This window comes from Heterocephalus glaber, unplaced genomic scaffold (genome assembly GCF_053883595.1).
Source record: "Heterocephalus glaber isolate CG9 unplaced genomic scaffold, H.glaber_assembly_v1.0 deba00000809, whole genome shotgun sequence".
Taxonomy (NCBI): domain Eukaryota; kingdom Metazoa; phylum Chordata; class Mammalia; order Rodentia; family Bathyergidae; genus Heterocephalus; species Heterocephalus glaber.
In genome coordinates, this window is record NW_028258163.1 from 144,538 (window position 1) to 162,193 (window position 17,656).

The window sequence follows — 17,656 nt, forward strand, 5'->3', positions numbered from 1 at the left end:
TACTGGTAAATGTGGAGGGGTGAGGAACTAGAGAATGGAGAAAGGAGAATTTGAAAACTTAGCCTGATGTGAGAAAGAGGGGAGTAAGTTGAGACGGGGTCTCATGGAAGGACAGAAGGGATTAATAGTGGCAGAGAACAGCCAAGGAAGAAATGAGCGAGAAAAGAAGAAAGATGGTAAGTGGAGCAAAATACAGGAGATAAAGAAAGGTAAGGAGAAAGAGGAACAAAGTTGTAAAGGGGAAAGAGGAAAGGAGAGAAAAGAAATTAAAAGAGAAAAAAGGGGCAAAACAATCCCAGCTGCCCCAAATACTAATGAAGGAAAGACAAAAATAATACAAAATAGAAAAAGAAAGAAAGATTGAGTTGAAGAAAATATGTTTTCTTTTTTATTTATTTTACTAGTACATTTTAGATGTACACAGTGCTAACATTCATCACAGGGAATTTGTATCTGTACATGATACATCTTGCTGATTCTTTTTTCCCTATTCCCCTCCCATCCCTTCAGTTTCCCTCCCTGCATTATCTACAAGAGCTTTGTTTCCATTTTTTCCTTCCACTCTTTTTTTTTCTTGTCCCTTCTCCCCACACACACACACGCCTTGTTCTCCTTCTCATAGAAAGTATGTTTTTGAATGAGTGCTTCCTTTCCAAGCTCTTCAGACTTGGGATCCAGCTAGTCATGTTTTTCAATGCCTAGCTTTAAGGCCTACAAGTTTGCAAGGTGCCCTCCTGCACCAGAGTCCCCTTTGTCTGTTCATCCATCTGTGGTTACCATCCAAACAAAGGTGAGTCCTTACTCCCATTGTTAGAAGGGAAACATCAGCCCATGGCTCTCTACTGGATGTAGGCTATGGGGTAAGGATTCATGTGCACTGTTGGACTTACTGGTGACATTAGTAGGGTATGGTCACTCCCTTCTCTCCCCAGGTATTGTCCTTGCCCAGGATCAGGTTCGTTGTTTAGTCCTTGCCTCTGCTGCCCCATGCCAAGAAGAAGTAAACTGTAGAGGTGACTTGGATTTGGTGGATGGTCACACTCTGACATTGGGAGAATGCCATAAATCCAGCATGGGCCTGCTTGTGTCCATCACAGGTCACCGTGCCCAAAAAGTGTTTTAAAAGAAAAATAATCAGAATATTTTTTTCTTTGTAGCGTTTAATACAATTGTATGTGATCATACTTGTTTCTCCCACATGATTGAAAGGCATCATTTCTCTTGATAACCCTGTATTAGCAGTGTTCCAGTGCCTTGTAGACAGTATGTGTTCAATAGTCCCTTTCCCAGAACAGCCTTTTATCCCACTTAGATATGCTCACAGGGGTAGGTGGAGATGCATATAAAGTTTGTGAGCATGGTGGTGGAGACAGTGGCTGAATGGCCAAAGAGATGAAAGAGGTTTAGGGGTGAGTAATAAATGAGGAAGAAAGGGAGGAAGGAGAAAACTGTGGGGCATTCATTTAATGAGGTTGCTCCTCCACTCCCCCAACATCCCATACCCACCCCCAACAACTCATTAAAAAATAAATTATGTATTCATCCCATTAGAGAATTAGGCAAACCTCAGATTATAAAACCAAGGCCAAAATAATTTTGCAGTATTAGAATGTGTTCAAGAAAGCAGGCACAATTTAACTGGATTAGATTTCCACATGGGATGACTGTGTTGCAAATGACCCTCACTGAGGAACATTACATTCCTCTTATACGTGGAAAGACAGTAGATGCATTCTTCTTAGCCACCGAGGTAGAAATTTTCTGTCTTGACAGCTAACACTATTTCTTTTTCGCTGCTTTATTTCCTTCTCCTTTCTTTGGTTTCCCCTTTCCATGAAGCTTCTTTAGACGCCTTTGTTCATCCTTAAAATCCCGATGCTCATCTCTATAGAGGCCAAGAAAACGGAGTGTGCCCATGAGTGCAAAATATGGGTTGTGGTTTAGATAAGTTGTAGGTCTCCTTCCTCTTCACCATGGGCTGCTCACTGAAAAGTTCCACCACTTTCATGGATTTGGAGTGAGTCACCCTGGCAACCTCACTGAAGATTCGGGCACTCAGACGGCTCATGTGCAAGGCATATTCTGAAAGTGAAGACATTTCCTGAGCAGCAAAGAGCAAGACTCCCTGGTCCTACCCTTCCTCCCCACCAGAATCTTTTTATCTCTATTACTTTTACACCATAAAAAGAAGTATTTAGTGCTTACGTGTTTGGCTTGGTGCCCATTTTCTGAAGCCAAGGGGAAAACAGGATACAAAGATGAAGGCCATAGTATCTGCCCTCAAGTCTTGCCATGTTATGGGAATGATAGATGTATAAAGCATTACAAGATATAATTCAATAAGCAGCAAATGCAAGTATTAATCAGCTATTTCACTAGTTGGGGTCCTAAAAAAAATCATATTATGTAAAAATTTCATTTAAAATAAATGGAAACAATGGAAAAAATAGAGGTATAACAAGAACAACAAAAAAATTCTTTTCCTTCAGTAACTTCAGCAATGTTACGGTTTAGATCTAAAATGTCCCCCCAAAAGACTCATACTTAGAGATGGGGCCTGGCTTGAAGGGGTCGTCACTTAGAAGGATATACTCTTATCCATCACTCTCCCTCTGTCTCTGTCTCTCTGTGTCTCTCTCTGTTTCTCTTTCTCCTTATACTTTTTTTTTTTTGGTACTGGGGATCGAACTTAGGACCTTACACTTTCATGGCAGGTGTGGTGCCACTGAGCTAAATCTCCAGCACCCCCTGCCTGCTTCCTGGCCAGCTTTTCTCAACCATGCCCTTCCACCATGCTATTTCTGCCCTGCAGCCAGCCAACCATGGACTGAACCCACTGAAACTGAGCTGAAATAAACCTCTCCTCTTTTAAGTAGTAGGTATTTTTCCCATTCCAATGTCGGGAAAATGACTAATACAAGCAATGTAAAGATATTAAAGTTGCGACCTAAATATAACATATTGGTTGATCAAAATAGACAAATAAAAGCCTGAACCCTCTTCCTCTTCTTCTCCTCTGACTTCTTCCCTGTCTTTTTGCTATTCTCCTCATTCCTCCTCCTATTTCCTTCTCCTTTTTCCTATTCTCCTCCTCCTCCTCTTCTTCTTCCTCTTCCTCTTCCTCTTTTTCTGTAGCACTTGGGATAGTACTTTCACACTGAGCTACACACCCAGCCCTTTTTTATTTTTTATTTTCAGACAGAGTCTTGCTAAGTTGCCAAGTAGCTCAGGGTAAGCTCAAACTTGTGATCCTCCAGTCTCCCAGAGTGCTGGGATGAGAGACATATACCACCCCATCCAGCTCCTTAACCCTTAAAATGCCTTTATAATTTCACACTCTAGAGATTTTGCATTATGGTTATCATTTTTGGTCTTGAATATTTCTGAACATTTTTGTTCTACAAAGACACTTTTAAAAATCTTATTAATATTGACTTTGATCTGAAACCCAGCAGCTCATGAGATAGAGGTGCTAGCTCCTGACCAACTCCTGCCTGTGGTTTCTGAGCCCTGAGTATCCACTCAGCAACTCAGAGCCAGCTCTGTGCTTTGTTTCTCCTTCCATGAAACAGCCACTGTACTGACCAGTTGACTGGATCATGGCCACAGCTAATGCTTGGGACAGAAAAGAATATGACATGGTAGGCTGCTGCCTGTAGTGGGACGGACAACACAGCTGTGCAGTGGTACAATATAGCAAGCCAGTACCCAACTGCAAATATTTTCCAACTCTAAACCAGCTCTGTGTTTTGCTTCCCCTTGGCATAGGGCAGTAGAGGTGTGGACTAACCAACCAAGCTGATCTTGAATGAAGCCAACACCCAGGAAGAGAAAGTAAACCCAGAGGGCCAGCAAACCTGGGAAGAAAGTACAGACATGGCTAGTAGCTTCAAGGATTCCAGTGTTAACCTCCTAAATGACTGAGTGAGAGACAACCATGGGAGACTGTCACAGAAAGGGTGGCTGTTAGACGTGGACATCCAGAGAAGTTTAAGCTCAAACCAAGAAGGGCATGGTCCTAACCACTCTAGAAAGAAAACAGGCTCAGTGAGTGTTGACATCATGTCCAGCAGTCTGCTTAAACTCCCAACCCATGGCCTACACCCAGAAAAGACCAGAGGGCTGATTGTTTTTCCCATCTGCCAACATAAACAAGGATACACCTCAGGTTTGGACAATTACCACAGCCTGGGGAGAAAGTGCGTAGGGGTCTCTGGTACAATGAGAGCAGCTCATAACCATAGGCCCTGAAGATAAGTGGAGAAAACTGTGACTTGTTGGACTCCAAGACTGCAGATCCTAGAAAGAAGAAACCACTCATTCAAAAACAGGGAGGAAATTTTTTTTCATTAAGTTTATTGGTACATTTTAGGTATACAATACAGTTCCATTCATCATTGGGATCTTGTACCTGTACATGATGTATCTTGGTTCTTATTTTTCCCCCTTCCTTGCCCTTCCTTCAGCCCCCACCCTTCCCTATTTACAAAGGCTTTGTTTCCATGTTTTTCCTTTTCTCATATTTTTCTTTGCCCTTCTCTCCTTTCCCCTACCCCTCCCAATTCCCCAACTCCTTTAGACCTTTTCTTTCTATTCACAATATCAATTCTACATTTTGATCCTTATTTACACTCTTAGTTTTTCACACCAGAGAAACTATTCAGTATTTACACATGTGTGTCCTATTTTGGAGGAAATTTTTTAACCCAATTTTCAATTTCTTTTTCCTTCATAGATTTTTGTTTATTTTTTTTGCTGGGGGGAAGCTTGAGAGGTTTTTCCCCTCTTTTTTCTTTCACTCTTTTTTCTTTTCTCCTTTTAACTTTTTTCTTTCTTCTTTCTTTTATTTCTGTATTTTGCTCTCCACTTTCTGTTTTTCTTCTTCTTGTTTGTTCTCTTCTGTGACTATTTTCCAATACTGTTAATTTCCTTTTGCTCCTCAATAGGCTCCCATCTCACTTTTCTCTTCTCCTTTTCATATCACATTGATTACTTTTTCAAATTTTTCTTTTTTCATTCACCAGTTCTCCACCCCTCCACCTCTACTAGTATAACAATTAAGCTTTATGAATCTTTAGCTAGCTAGTTAACTCTATACTATTACTATTGAATAGATCAAGAAACAAAACCAAACAGTATGCTGTATACAAGAAACACATGTAACCTAGAAAGTAATTCATAGACTAGAAAAATCAAAGCATGGAAAACAATATTCCATGCAACAGAAATGTGAAAATAAGCAAGTGTAGCTATCATATTTTCAGATTAGACTTCAAGCAAAAACCAATTAGAAGAGGAAAAGATGGGTCACTACATATTGGTTAAGAGAACACAATCAAACAGGAAGAAAGTAACATGTATTAATATAATATGCACCACTAGGGCTAGAGGTCCCATTTGACCCAGGTATTCCCCTGCTGGGTATCTTCCCCAAAGAATTAAAAGAATAATACCACAGCGATATATGTACACCCATGTTCATAGCGGCACTGTTTGTAATAGCTAAAGCTTGGAAAAAGCCCAAGTGCCCATCCACTGGAAACTGGATAAAGAAGATGTGGGTTTTTTTTTTTTTAACAAAGTGGAGTACTACTCAGCCATAAAGAACAAGAAACTAGAGACATATAACTAAATGGATGCATATTGAGGGCATACTCTTAAGTGAAATAAATAGGACACACGTGTAATACCGAATAGTTTTTCTACTGTGAGAAACTGAAGGTGTAAATAAGGATTAAAATGATTAAAACAAATAACTGATAATTTGAAATAGGAAAAGGTCCAAAGGTGTAGGGGTGGTGGGAGGGGGAGGGGAAGGAGAAGGGAAAGAAGGGAAAGGAAAAATTATGAGAAAAGAAAAAAAATGAAAATGAAATCTATGTAAATAGGGAAGGGTGGAGGGGGTGGAGCTGGGGATTTAGCTCAGTGGTTTCGCCACCTGCTGCGCAAGCGCAAAGACCCAAGTTCGATCCCTGGCCCCCCCCCCCAAAAAAGATAACACCCTCAATCTTTGGGCTGGCGATTTAGCTCAGTGGTTTCGCTGCCTGCTATGCAAGCGCAAGGACCCGAGTTCGATCCCCGGTACAAAAAAAAAAAAAAATACACTGGATATAAAAGATCAGATAAAGGATACCTTGGTTCATGAACTGAATTTGTTCTATGATTTTGGAAAAGATGGTCATGTTTGTGTTTGTGTGGGACAGATAGCCACAGCCATGTCTGTTACCTGATGCAGTTTTCAAACAAAAAGAAAATTTTGCCAAATGCTTCTGTTTGCAAACCAAATTGCAAACAAAGGAATTCATGAACTGAGGTACCACAATAATCATAAACACAATTACAGTGTGGGACCTCAATACCCCACTACTACAAATAGATCAACTAGACAAAAAAATCAACAAAGAAATATCAAAGTTGAACAAAATCTTTGAACAAATGGACTTCATAGATATCTACAGAGTTTTCTACCCAACAGCAACAGAATACACATTCTTCTCAGCAGCATGCGGAACTTTCTCCAAAATAGACCACATACTGCCAATAAAGCATGCTTAAGTAAATGCAACAGATTCAAAATTTTCTCATGGACATTATAGATTATGATATAATGATAGTAGAAATCACTGGCAAAGAAAACACAGAAAGTATGCAAATAGCTGGATGTGGTGGCATACACTTGTAGTCCCAGCACTCAGGAGGCTGAGGCAGGAGGATTGCTGTGAGTTTGAGGCCTGCTTGGGCTACACTGTGAGTTCAAGGCCCAGCTTGAACTACATGTGAGACTCTGTCTTAGAAAGAAAGAGGAAAGAGAGAGAGAGAGAGAGAGAGAGAGAGAGAGAGAGAGAGAGAGAGAGAGAGAGAGAGAGAAAGAAAGAAAGAAAGAAAGAAAGAAAGAAAGAAAGAAAGAAAGAAAGAAAGAAAGAAAGAAAGAAAGAAAGAAAGAAAGAAAGAAAGAAAGAATCTTGGGCAATTTAACAATACACTTCTTTGTGGGTCTTTTCTGAGAGAGGATCTTGCAGGGAAAAATGAACCCATCTACATTATTGGTGGGAATGTAAACTAATACAACCACCATGGAAATTACTGTAGAGGTTTTTTTAGAAAACTAAAACTAGAAATTCCATTTGACTCAGCTGTTTCTCCTTGTAGGTATTTTCCTGAGTTAAAGACATTATATTACAGTGCTACATGCATACTCATTTTTATGGCAGCATAAATCATAACAGTTAACTCTAGAAGCAGGCTGTGTGTCTATCAGGAGTTGAATGGATAAAGAAAATAAGGTATTTACACAGCATGGAGTACTACTCTGCCATAAAGAAAGGTAAGCAGGTCATTTGTAAGAAAATGGATGAGACCATAATCTTAAGTGAAATAAATCAGACACACAGCTTAAATATCACATGGTTTCTTTTATATGAGAAACCCAAAATATAAATAAAGAGCAAAATGAAAGCTAGGTAATAAGAAGTAGGGAGATAGATCAAGAGATGGAAGGAGGGAGGAGGGAAGGGAGGAGAAGGGGATGAACAAAGAATTAGGACGTGTTATGTATATGTACCAACTCCCCACAAGGACTGTAATAATTATGTGCTGCAGGCATGTACTAACAAAATAGGAAACAAATAATGAAAATAGAAAACAATAATGAAAAAAGAAGTCCAGCAGCTCTAATGACATTGTACGATTTTTTAAGCAATTTATTACCCTTGACTTCTGCAGATCTCATGGCCTTTATATTCCTAGATCTGCACAGACTGTCATTAAAGTCAGCGCTTCTTACACATGCTATTATCTGTTTTATTGCCATTGTCGTGGTAGATATCCATTACGGTTTAGATCTAAAATGTTCCCCTCAAATCTGGTGTGTTGAAAAGTGACTGAATCAGAGGTTAGCTATACTCATCAGTGGTTCCATCTACAGATGAAGTAAGTAGCCGAATGTTCTATTAGGAGGTGGGTCATGACCTGGAAAAATGTATTTCTGTCCTTCACTCCTCTTTTTTCTCTCTCTTCCTGGCTGCTATGGGCTGAACATCTTTTTCTCTGCCATGTCCCTCCGCCATTCTGTTTCTAGCTTGGAGTCAGCTGACACTGTACTGAAACTGTGAACCAAATAAGCTTCTCCTTTAAATTGTGGGTGTTGGGCACTGCATGCAGTGACAGGAAAGTGATGAATACAATTTCATACAGAAATGAAATATGATGTCAAGTAAATCTCAGCCCACTTTGCAAATTCCAACCATGAACAACAGGCCAACTGAGCTGCCCACACTTATTTAACGCATTCCATATCATGGGCATGTTACAGAATCTGTAGCCAGCCTGGGCCCTATGACTCATGTTCCCTATATATCTGATTGTATCTAGGTTGCAATATGAAATCCTACTACTGTAGGTAAAATGCCCATGAATGTAAGTTGCTATGAAAACACAGAAAAAGAAATGTTTAGTTCCTTCTTGGAGGTGCCAGGAGGATTGACGTTTACAGAAGGTTTCACATTTGATCTAAGTTTTGAGTATGGAGAAAAATGTCCACATGTGTAAAAGAAAGGAAAGGCACCTCTAGGTGAGGATGTTGCATAAACAAAGACAGAAAACATTTCTATAGAAGTTCAGAAAGAAGAAATTAAACTGCTATGGCTGATACAGTGGTATTTGAAAGCAAATTTAAATAAACTGTTTAAAAGCTGGGTATTATGGCGCCCTCCTATAATCCCAGCATTGTGAGAGGCTGAAACAGGAAGATCACAATTTCAAACCAAGCCTGGACAAGTTAACAATTTAGTGAGACCCTGGAGAGAGAGAGGGGGAAGGACAGAAGGAGAGAGGGAGAGGGAAGTAGGGAGGAAGGGAGAGAAAGAGAATGAATATGAATCAAAAGTGCTGGAGCTATAGCTCAGTTGAAGTCCCTAATCAAGTTCCCAGTACTGCAAAATAAAAGCAAAGTCAGAACAAAATTTTATGAAACAACCTTGTTTAAAATAATGCAACTGTGTATCCACTTTGTTAGGTAGAACTAGTACATCTTATTTCCTGAGACTAGGTGCTGCTGCTCCTCAGTCACTTCTCAATGATGTATTTATTTAGATTATTTCACTCATTAATATTCACTCATGTCCTTCTCATTAGCCATTTTTCTCCTATATAATAATGTCTGTAATTCATAAAAGATCCTGGCAATCTCTGATGGAAATACATATCCATGTACAGGCTTTAGTATGGTTTGATAGCATGAACACTGAACTCTTAGCAGGATATCTGAGTACTTTTCCTGGTATGTCCTTTGGGGAACTCTGTAAACCTCAGCAAGTTACTCAACCTGCTTTAACCTCAACTTTTTAGGTCTGTAAAACAAAATGATCTCTAAGATTCCTTGTATGATCCTTTCAGATGGCCAAATGTGGGCAGTTTAATGCCCTGTCTAAAAGATTTTCCTCATATGCTTGAAATAAAACACAAATTAAAATATTTATACCCTAAGAAAGTGATGTTGGGTAGAGATCCCTAGACAATGATGACACAAGAAGAAAAATCTCAAAATAGTGTGTGATAAATTTTACTACCAGTGATAATCTGCCACCAAAATTTAGTTAAATCAGAAACAGAAATCTGCATATTTGGCTAATGCTATGATTTTTTAAAAACTCACAATGAAATATATGTGACATGAGACTTACCATTTGAACTATTTATTTATTATATTTGGATGTACTGGGGTCTGAACCCAAGGCCTCACACTGAACTACATCCCCAACTCTTTTTATTTTTTTATTTTTTATTTTTTTGGTACCAGGGATCGAACTCGGGTCCTTGCACTTGTGCAGCAGGTGCCGGAACCACTGAGCTAAATCCCCGGCCCTCCAACTCTTTTTAATTTATTTTATTTTTTATTGTGAGACAGGTTCTCAATAATTGCTCAGGCTTGCCTCAAACTTGAGATCTTTCTGTCTCAGCCTCCCAAGTAGTTAGGACTGCAGGCGTATGACACCACACATAGCCAGGTTATCCATATTCAAGTGGATAGTTCAGTGGCATTATGGATTTTCACAATGTTGAGCAACTATCAGCACAATCCATAAAGTTATGCTTGCTTGCTTGCTTGCTTTCTTTCTTTCTTTCTTTCTTTCTTTCTTTCTTTCTTTCTTTCTACTGGGGATTGAACTCAGGACTTTGCGCTTGCAGGGCAGGCATGGTGCCACTGAGCTAAATCCCCAGACCTCTTTTATTTCTTTATTTGAACAAATTTTCTTCTCTATAAGCTGAATGAAAAGAAAAATGACTTTTGTATAACTCTATGACAATTGCTCTCAACTTCGGAACAGTTCCATATCAAGGGCATTTGGCAATGTTTGGAGAATATTGACACCAAATAGGCTAAGAGTGCTGCTCAACATTCTATAATACAAGGAAAGTTTTCACATCTCCAACACAAGTTGCGTATCCCAGAATGCCATTAGTGTTGCCTCTGAGAACTCTTGCTCTTTCAGAATCTGCCTAGGGCTCAGTGCTTCTTGGTTTCAGCAATGGAGATGCATGGTTTGGGCGAGGTTTGGATAAAGAGTAGAAATCTAATAAGGATGAACCAAGAACATTAACCTCTTTTCTCTCAGTGACCTCTCACTGTGCTGCCCCCTAATTCTGGGCAATGATCATTTTCCATCCCTTCCTGTAGCTGCTCTATAGGCATAATGGTAAAAAGCAAGTCTAAGAGCGAAAAGACCCGAAAGAAGAAAGACAGTGTTTCATTACTTCTTCCTTTGGGATGAGCTCTTTCTTAGTGGGTATCCACCCTCAAACTCTGGCTTCCATTGTACCCCAATTGGCCCCATCTCATCCCAAATTTACTATATATGCTAGAAATATGGCTTGCCTTGATTGTGACTTCTTGGAGACCTCTTTCCAAGAGTAATACAGTATTAGGTTGGTTAGGCCCAGTTGAGTTCCAAAGAAAGAATAAAGGGGCGGGGGACAGTAATTCCTTTTATAATCTCCCTTGCACTTACTGCCTTCTGAGCAGGAGGTGTATAGCTGAGTGAGAGAGAGAGCACATCAACAAGGCCCAGCACTGGAAAAAAAAATCACCTGCTTGCATTTTATGTTTTCATGAACAGAATGCAAAGGGAAGAATTGCAACTTGGGCTGGAAATTGCAGATAACTCTAGAAGAGTGTCCCATTGGAAATCACCATCTTTTATGTGTATCATACAACAAAAGAGATTGAGAACTACTGGCTTATCAGAAGCTTTTAGCAATATCTTAAATGAAACACAACTAGAAATATAAATCTGCAACTGTAGAAAATATACACAGCAACTAACTTTCAATACATTTTAATGGCCTGTATTTGGAATTCATGTCATTGCTCTCTCTTCAAAAAGTTATTATTTAAAGCCAGGTAAGCTTACTTTCCTTGTTGCTGGGAAAAACTTGCAATTTATTTTGGGTCACATTTAATCTATGGTTGGGTGGCTCCAAAGAAGAAAGGGCATGGTGGAAAGGCCTGGGTGGAAGATAGTTGCTCCTGTCATCGTGGTCAGGAAGCAAAAGGCAAAAGAAGGAGGCAGGAAGGGAGACAGACCCTTCCCAGTCATGCCCCCAGTGACTGTCCAGCCCCTACATCTTAACAACACGTCATCTATACTGGCCCCATGATTTAATCATCTTCTAAAAGCCTCATCTATGAGTGTATGAGGCCTTTGGGGACATTCCCCATCTAAACCTGAACAAAAACATGCCTGTAATCCCAGCAGTCTGGGAGGCTCAGAGAAGAGATTCACAAATTTGAGCCTAGGCAATTTAACTACTTAGTGAGACCCTGTCTCAAAATTTTTAAAAAGGGGAGAGGGTACTGGGAGGTAGCTCAGAGTGAAGCCCTGAATTCAATCCCAAGTACTTCCTACACATCCACACACACACACCCCCACACACATGATAAATGAAAAGAATCTAAGATGGAGTACTACTCAGCCATAAAGAATGAGAAATTAGAGGCATTTATAACTAAATGGATGCATATTGAGGCGATTCTCTTAAAAGAAATAAATAGGACAAACGTGTAAATACCAATAGTTTTTCTGGTGTGAGAAACTGAAAGTGTAAATAAGGATCAAAAGGTATAATAGATAATGTGAAATAGGAAGGAAAGGGGCAAAGGGGAAGTGGAAATGGGAGGGGTAAGGGAAAGGAAAGGCGAATGGAATTAACATGAGAAAATGAAAAAATGGAAAGAAAGGCTTCATAAATAGGGAAGGGTGGAGGTGTTGGAGGGAGGGCAGGATAGAGGGAAAAATAAGAATCAAGATATATTATGTGGTCCAGGGATTTAGCTCAGTGGTTCCGGCGCCTGCCTCGCAAGCGCAAGGTCCTGAGTTTGATCCCCGGTACCAAAAAAAAACAAAACAAGATATATTATGTAAAGGCACAAATCGCCAATTATGAATGTCTTTATATTGTATACCTAAAATATACCAATAAAATTTTTTAAAAGAGAGAATCTAAGACATGGAATTTGGAACTTTACTTTGATCACTATGGACACAAGCATTTCAGTTTGCCTTCATTTCCATGTAAGATTGATCTGTTAGGTCAGTTTTTAAGTTTCAGGACTTTGGCTACTCATTTAAAGACCAGAGATCATTTTTCATGCTTTTTTAAATTTTAGTTTAATGCTTTTTTAAGAGAAAGAGAGGATGGGGAATATGGCAAAAGTTGCCTAGCATGCTTGAGGCCCCGGATTCAATCCTCAGTGCAACAAAACAAAACCACACAAAAAAGCAAAACTAAACTAAAGATAATTAAGTAATTACTGGATATTACCTGCATTGGTTTACCAGTCATTTGTTCCTGGTAATCTTGTTCTTAGGAATTTGTCAAAGTTCCAAACAGAACTGGAGATTAAACCTTCCCTTTTCCATAAGACATGAACTGGTTACTGTGCCCTCCTCTCCATGACCTCCCTTTTTTTGATAAAGAAGATTGATAGTGAACATATCCAATTATAACCCTTTCCTCCTCATTTGGAGCACAAAAATGTAGATATTTTCTCTTCTCTACTAGAAATATTATAAAGTGGTAAGCAGTCAACATTTTTGTAACATTGTAGCTCATGTAATATGATCTTTCCCTTCCATTTATATGATTTATATGTATTATTTGTAGAACAAAAACAACTTAAGATTTAGTTGATACCATATTTTCCCAGTGACTGCTTAGCTAAGTGATAGTTTATGAGGTCCACATATTCACAGGCATATAGCCACAACCCCACTCTGCTATTCAGCAAACATAAAGTTAGTAGTTTCTTTGTACATAAATATTCATGGTAGTGTTATTCATAATGGTAAAAAAAAAAGTAGAAATAAACTAAATGCCCATTGACTGATGCCATATACAAAAATATACACTGGGATATATTATTCAGCAGTAAAAGCAGTGAATAAATGATACATGCTACCCTGATGAAGCTCCAATACAGTCACAAAAGATCATGTATTGCCTAGGTGTGGCGGCACACACCTGTAATCCCAATACTCAGGCTGAGGCAGGAGGAATGCATGAGTTTGAGGCCAGCCTGGGCTATATAGTGCAAGGATAGCCTGAACTAAATAGCAAAAACATGTCTCCAGAAAAAGAAAAACAAAGCAAAAAAGACCATGCACTGTAAGAGAACTGTTTACATGTCCAGAATAAGTAAATCCCCTGAATTTCTTTGTAGAATAATGAAAATGATTTGGAAATAGTGGCAATGGCTACACACCTCTGTAAACATACAAAACCCCATTAATTATGCATCTTTAAATGTTAACTTTATGATATGTATATTATACCCCAATAAAGCAGTTTTAAAAATTATAGCCAGGTGTAGTGGCACATGTCTGTTATCTTAGCACTCTGGGAGGTTGATGTGGAAGGAGGGAAAGTTTGAGCACAGATTGGGCAATCTATTGACTTATCCAGACCCTTCTCTAAACAAAACAAAAAAAAGTTCTGGGATGTAAACCAGTGTGAAAGCCCTGGGTTCAATTCCCAGTACAACAAAAAAAGAGAGTTTTTTTAATTACAGAAAATTTTAGAGCCTTTAATAGCTTAATGCAATTTGTACATATTCAAGAAGAAAGTAGAGAATGAAGTGCTTTCCAAAATGATTTGGTCATGGACTCAGCCTCCCCTTCCCCATTTTTCTTCAGCACTGGGGAGTAAACTCAGGGCCTCCTACATGCTAGGCAAGCGCCCCATGTAAATAATATTTCTATGCATCTAGTTAGAAAAATTCTAGTCTAGAATATGTAAACAATGTTTAAAGAAGTCCTAAACAAGAGGTAGAAGTTGAAGTCCTTAGAATGCATTTTAGTAGAATATTTCAATGGATTTGGTGAAATGGTGAGGTCTTGCTACTTCAGCCAAAGTTATACATAAACAATCTATAGCTAAAACATATTTTAACAAGCATCGTTTTGTGTTAGTAAACTCTTAGATTTAATTTGCTCCCACCCAAAAGTTATTCTCAAGTGTAAGAGGAAAAGGAGGAGAGGTGGGGATAGGATTCTCCTACTTCAAGCATCCTGAGGAGACCTGGCCATCAGTCTTGCTAGAATAGACCTTCTTGGGGAAAAGAAAGCAGGTCCAGGGTAGGGACACCTAGCATGATGAACCTTTCCAAGTCCTCCTTACTATTTCACAGCTAGATCAAGGGAAATGTTTGTTTCTTGTTACACACCAGGACCACTGTTTCCTTTTTCTGTGGAATCCAACTACCTAACATTTCCTTACAAGTGAAAAACAGTCTAGATAGGTGACTATTCTTCCAAAACAACTTCCTGGAGGAAGAGGAAGAGGAGGAGAAGTGAAGGAGAAAGGGACATGGGGAAGGATCACACTTTGTGACTTGATTATCAAAAGAAATCATTAGTATATATTTTCATATTCATCTTTCAGTTTAGCAGGAAGAAGTGAAAGGCATGGCATGGTATTCCACTGAGAAAATGTATTTCATTATGATGGGGTGAAGGTCAAAACAACCACAACCCCACAGAACTGTTACATAGATTTGAGGTTGTCTGATGAATATCTTCAAGGTCTTAGTGAAGTAATGTGCAATTTTTTTCTGCAGTTGGAAAAACTCCTGCAGTTATAGAAACAACTGTAAGTTCTCTGGCAAAGAAACTCATGATCAGATGCCCAGTGCTCCTTATTTCAGTGAATAGCCCCAGCACTGGTCCGGTTGTCCGAGTGAAAAACTGGTTCCCTGCTGGTTTCTTTGACTCTCATTTCTCACATGATTTGAAAGTCTCCCTTTTCTCCCAACTAGCTATCTACAGATTTGCCCAGACAAATCTTTCCAAAGCATAAAATCTGACTGTATATACTGTACTCCTTTCTTTAAAACTTTAGTGGCTTCCTATTACTTATTCTCAGTTAAAAATCCTTAGTCCCTTGTCGCTTTTGCTGCTTCTGCTGCAGTGAACTGTTGCTCCTCTGTACCCTGCCTTGGGGACAGCTGATCATGGACTGAAGCCTGTTGATGAAACATTGACATCAACACCAAGCTGGTCCTCAGCACTCTGTAACAGCTTTCTCACCTTTCAGTTTCTTTTCCACTTTGTAAGTTACTGGTTTTCTGCAAAAGTTTCTTCAGGTTTTAACAGTCTCAGCTTGGAAAAGAAGATCGAATGGAACTCAAGGGTAGTCTCTTCATGCCATTCTCTGGTGGTTGGGATTTTGGGCCTATATATTTTCCTCTTTGATGAGGCTACGAGAGCTGACCCACTTTGGGGCGATTCATCATTTGTGAAACTAAATATTGCTACTGCTTTAGGCTACCTCATTTCTGATTTGTTGATTCTCATTTTCTATTGGAAAGTGATTGGTGACAAATTTTTCATAATTCATTATTGTGCAGTGCTGCATGCATACTGCTTTATACTGAAATATCAAGTGCTGAGGTACATTGCAAATTTTCGACTGCTTGCAGAGCTTTCCAGCCCTTTTGTGAATCAGCAGTGGTTCTTTGAAGCTCTGAAGTATCCAAAGTTTTCCAAAGCTAATGTCATCAATTCAACTCTCACGACAGTGGCGTTCTTCATTGTGCGGACTGCTGTAATACCTCCTTTCTACAGCTTCTTGTATTCCGTGTATGGAACAGAACCCTGCATCAGGCTGGGATTTGTAATCCAGTGTTCCTGGATCTCTACTTGTATTGTTTTGAATGTGATGAATGTCATGGGGATGATCAAAATCTCTAAAGGATGCATCAAAGTCATTTCTCTCATCAGAAAAGAGAAAGCCAGTAACAGTCTTCAGAATGGAAAACTTGATCAAAGGTGTGGTTTGTCAAACACCTTTGACTAGATAAGCAATCTTCATTTCAACCCAGCATTATATCTACTAATAGGATGAATTGGCATGTTCTTGTGCTTGCTATTCAGGGTTTTGGTGTCATATTTTCTTCTTTTTAGAAGAAACTAAAATTTAGTCTTTATTCCAAGATTTTCTCTTTTCTTCTGCATTATAAGCACGGATAAAATCTTAAAGTTTAAAATAAAAATTATACATATAGTGGTGAATCTTTTCAGAAATCTCATAGTCTGCATTAGTATTTTTCTCTGTGGAAAGAAGACTGTGGTAATTTGGTGCACTTGGTGTGCTGCCACTTTTGTGGAAAAGATGGGAACTACTTTTAAATCTGTAAATAACTCTCAACTTTTTTGTATTGTCCTTTTTTTCTTATGTCAACACCTATGTAGGTTTTTATTTCCAAATTGTTGACATGATCTCTTCTCCAGGCTATTAAAAGTGACATTTTCTATTTTAGATATGCAGTCATCTACTAGTGATGAAGTATTTACTCACTTTGAGGATTTTTCATTAGTTTGATCATGGAATATACTTCCTGGATTTTAAGATTTTTTTTAGATGTCACTTATTTCTATTTTAGCATTTCATCACCTTATTTCTTTTTATTTTGTAGTAAGGCTTAAGGCAGATATTGTGGACCTTCTTCAAGGATGAGATTCTTCTAAGAATTCACATTGATAAATGGCTAGGCTAGTGATGATGAACCTTTTAGAGCTTTCAGTGATATAGCTACTGCAGCACGTGTGCCATAGGCTTACCGCTACTGGATTAAGCTAATACTGTTGATGAGATCTACAAGAAAAATCATTTTATAGGAAGAAAAGGGGCAAAGGGGAAGGAAGTGGGAGGGCTAGGGGAAAGGATAGAAGGGAATGGGATTAATATGAGAAAATGGAAAAATAGGAACAAAATCTTTGTAAATAGGGAGGAATGGAGGGATTGAAGGGAGGGCTGGGCAAGGGTGAAAAATAAGAACCAAGAGAGACTATGTAAAGGTGTAAATTTCCAATGATGAATGTCATTATATTGTATACCTAAAATGTACCAATGATTAGAATGAATAATCGATAATGCAAAATAGGAAGAAAAGGTCCAAAGGGGTAGGGGTAGTGGGAGGGGCAGGGGAAAGGAAAGAAGGGAAAGGAAAAATGATAAGAAATGGAAAAAATGGAAATAAAGTCTTTGTAAGTAGGGAAGGGTGGAGGGCGTGAAGGGAGGGCTAGGAATGGGGAAAAAATAAGAACCAAGATGCATTATGTAAAGGTCCAATTCCCAATGAGAAATGTAATTGTGTTGTATA

General features: G+C 38.9%; 2 pseudogenes; one reads left to right on the forward strand and one right to left on the reverse strand.

Moving 5' to 3' along the window:
- Positions 1–447: 447 nt before the first annotated feature.
- LOC147828990 (small ribosomal subunit protein mS33 pseudogene) lies at positions 448–3,360 on the reverse strand (annotated as a pseudogene).
- A 12,170-nt stretch (positions 3,361–15,530) lies between these two features.
- Positions 15,531–16,350, forward strand: LOC101724852 (TLC domain-containing protein 4 pseudogene; annotated as a pseudogene).
- Positions 16,351–17,656: the final 1,306 nt, after the last annotated feature.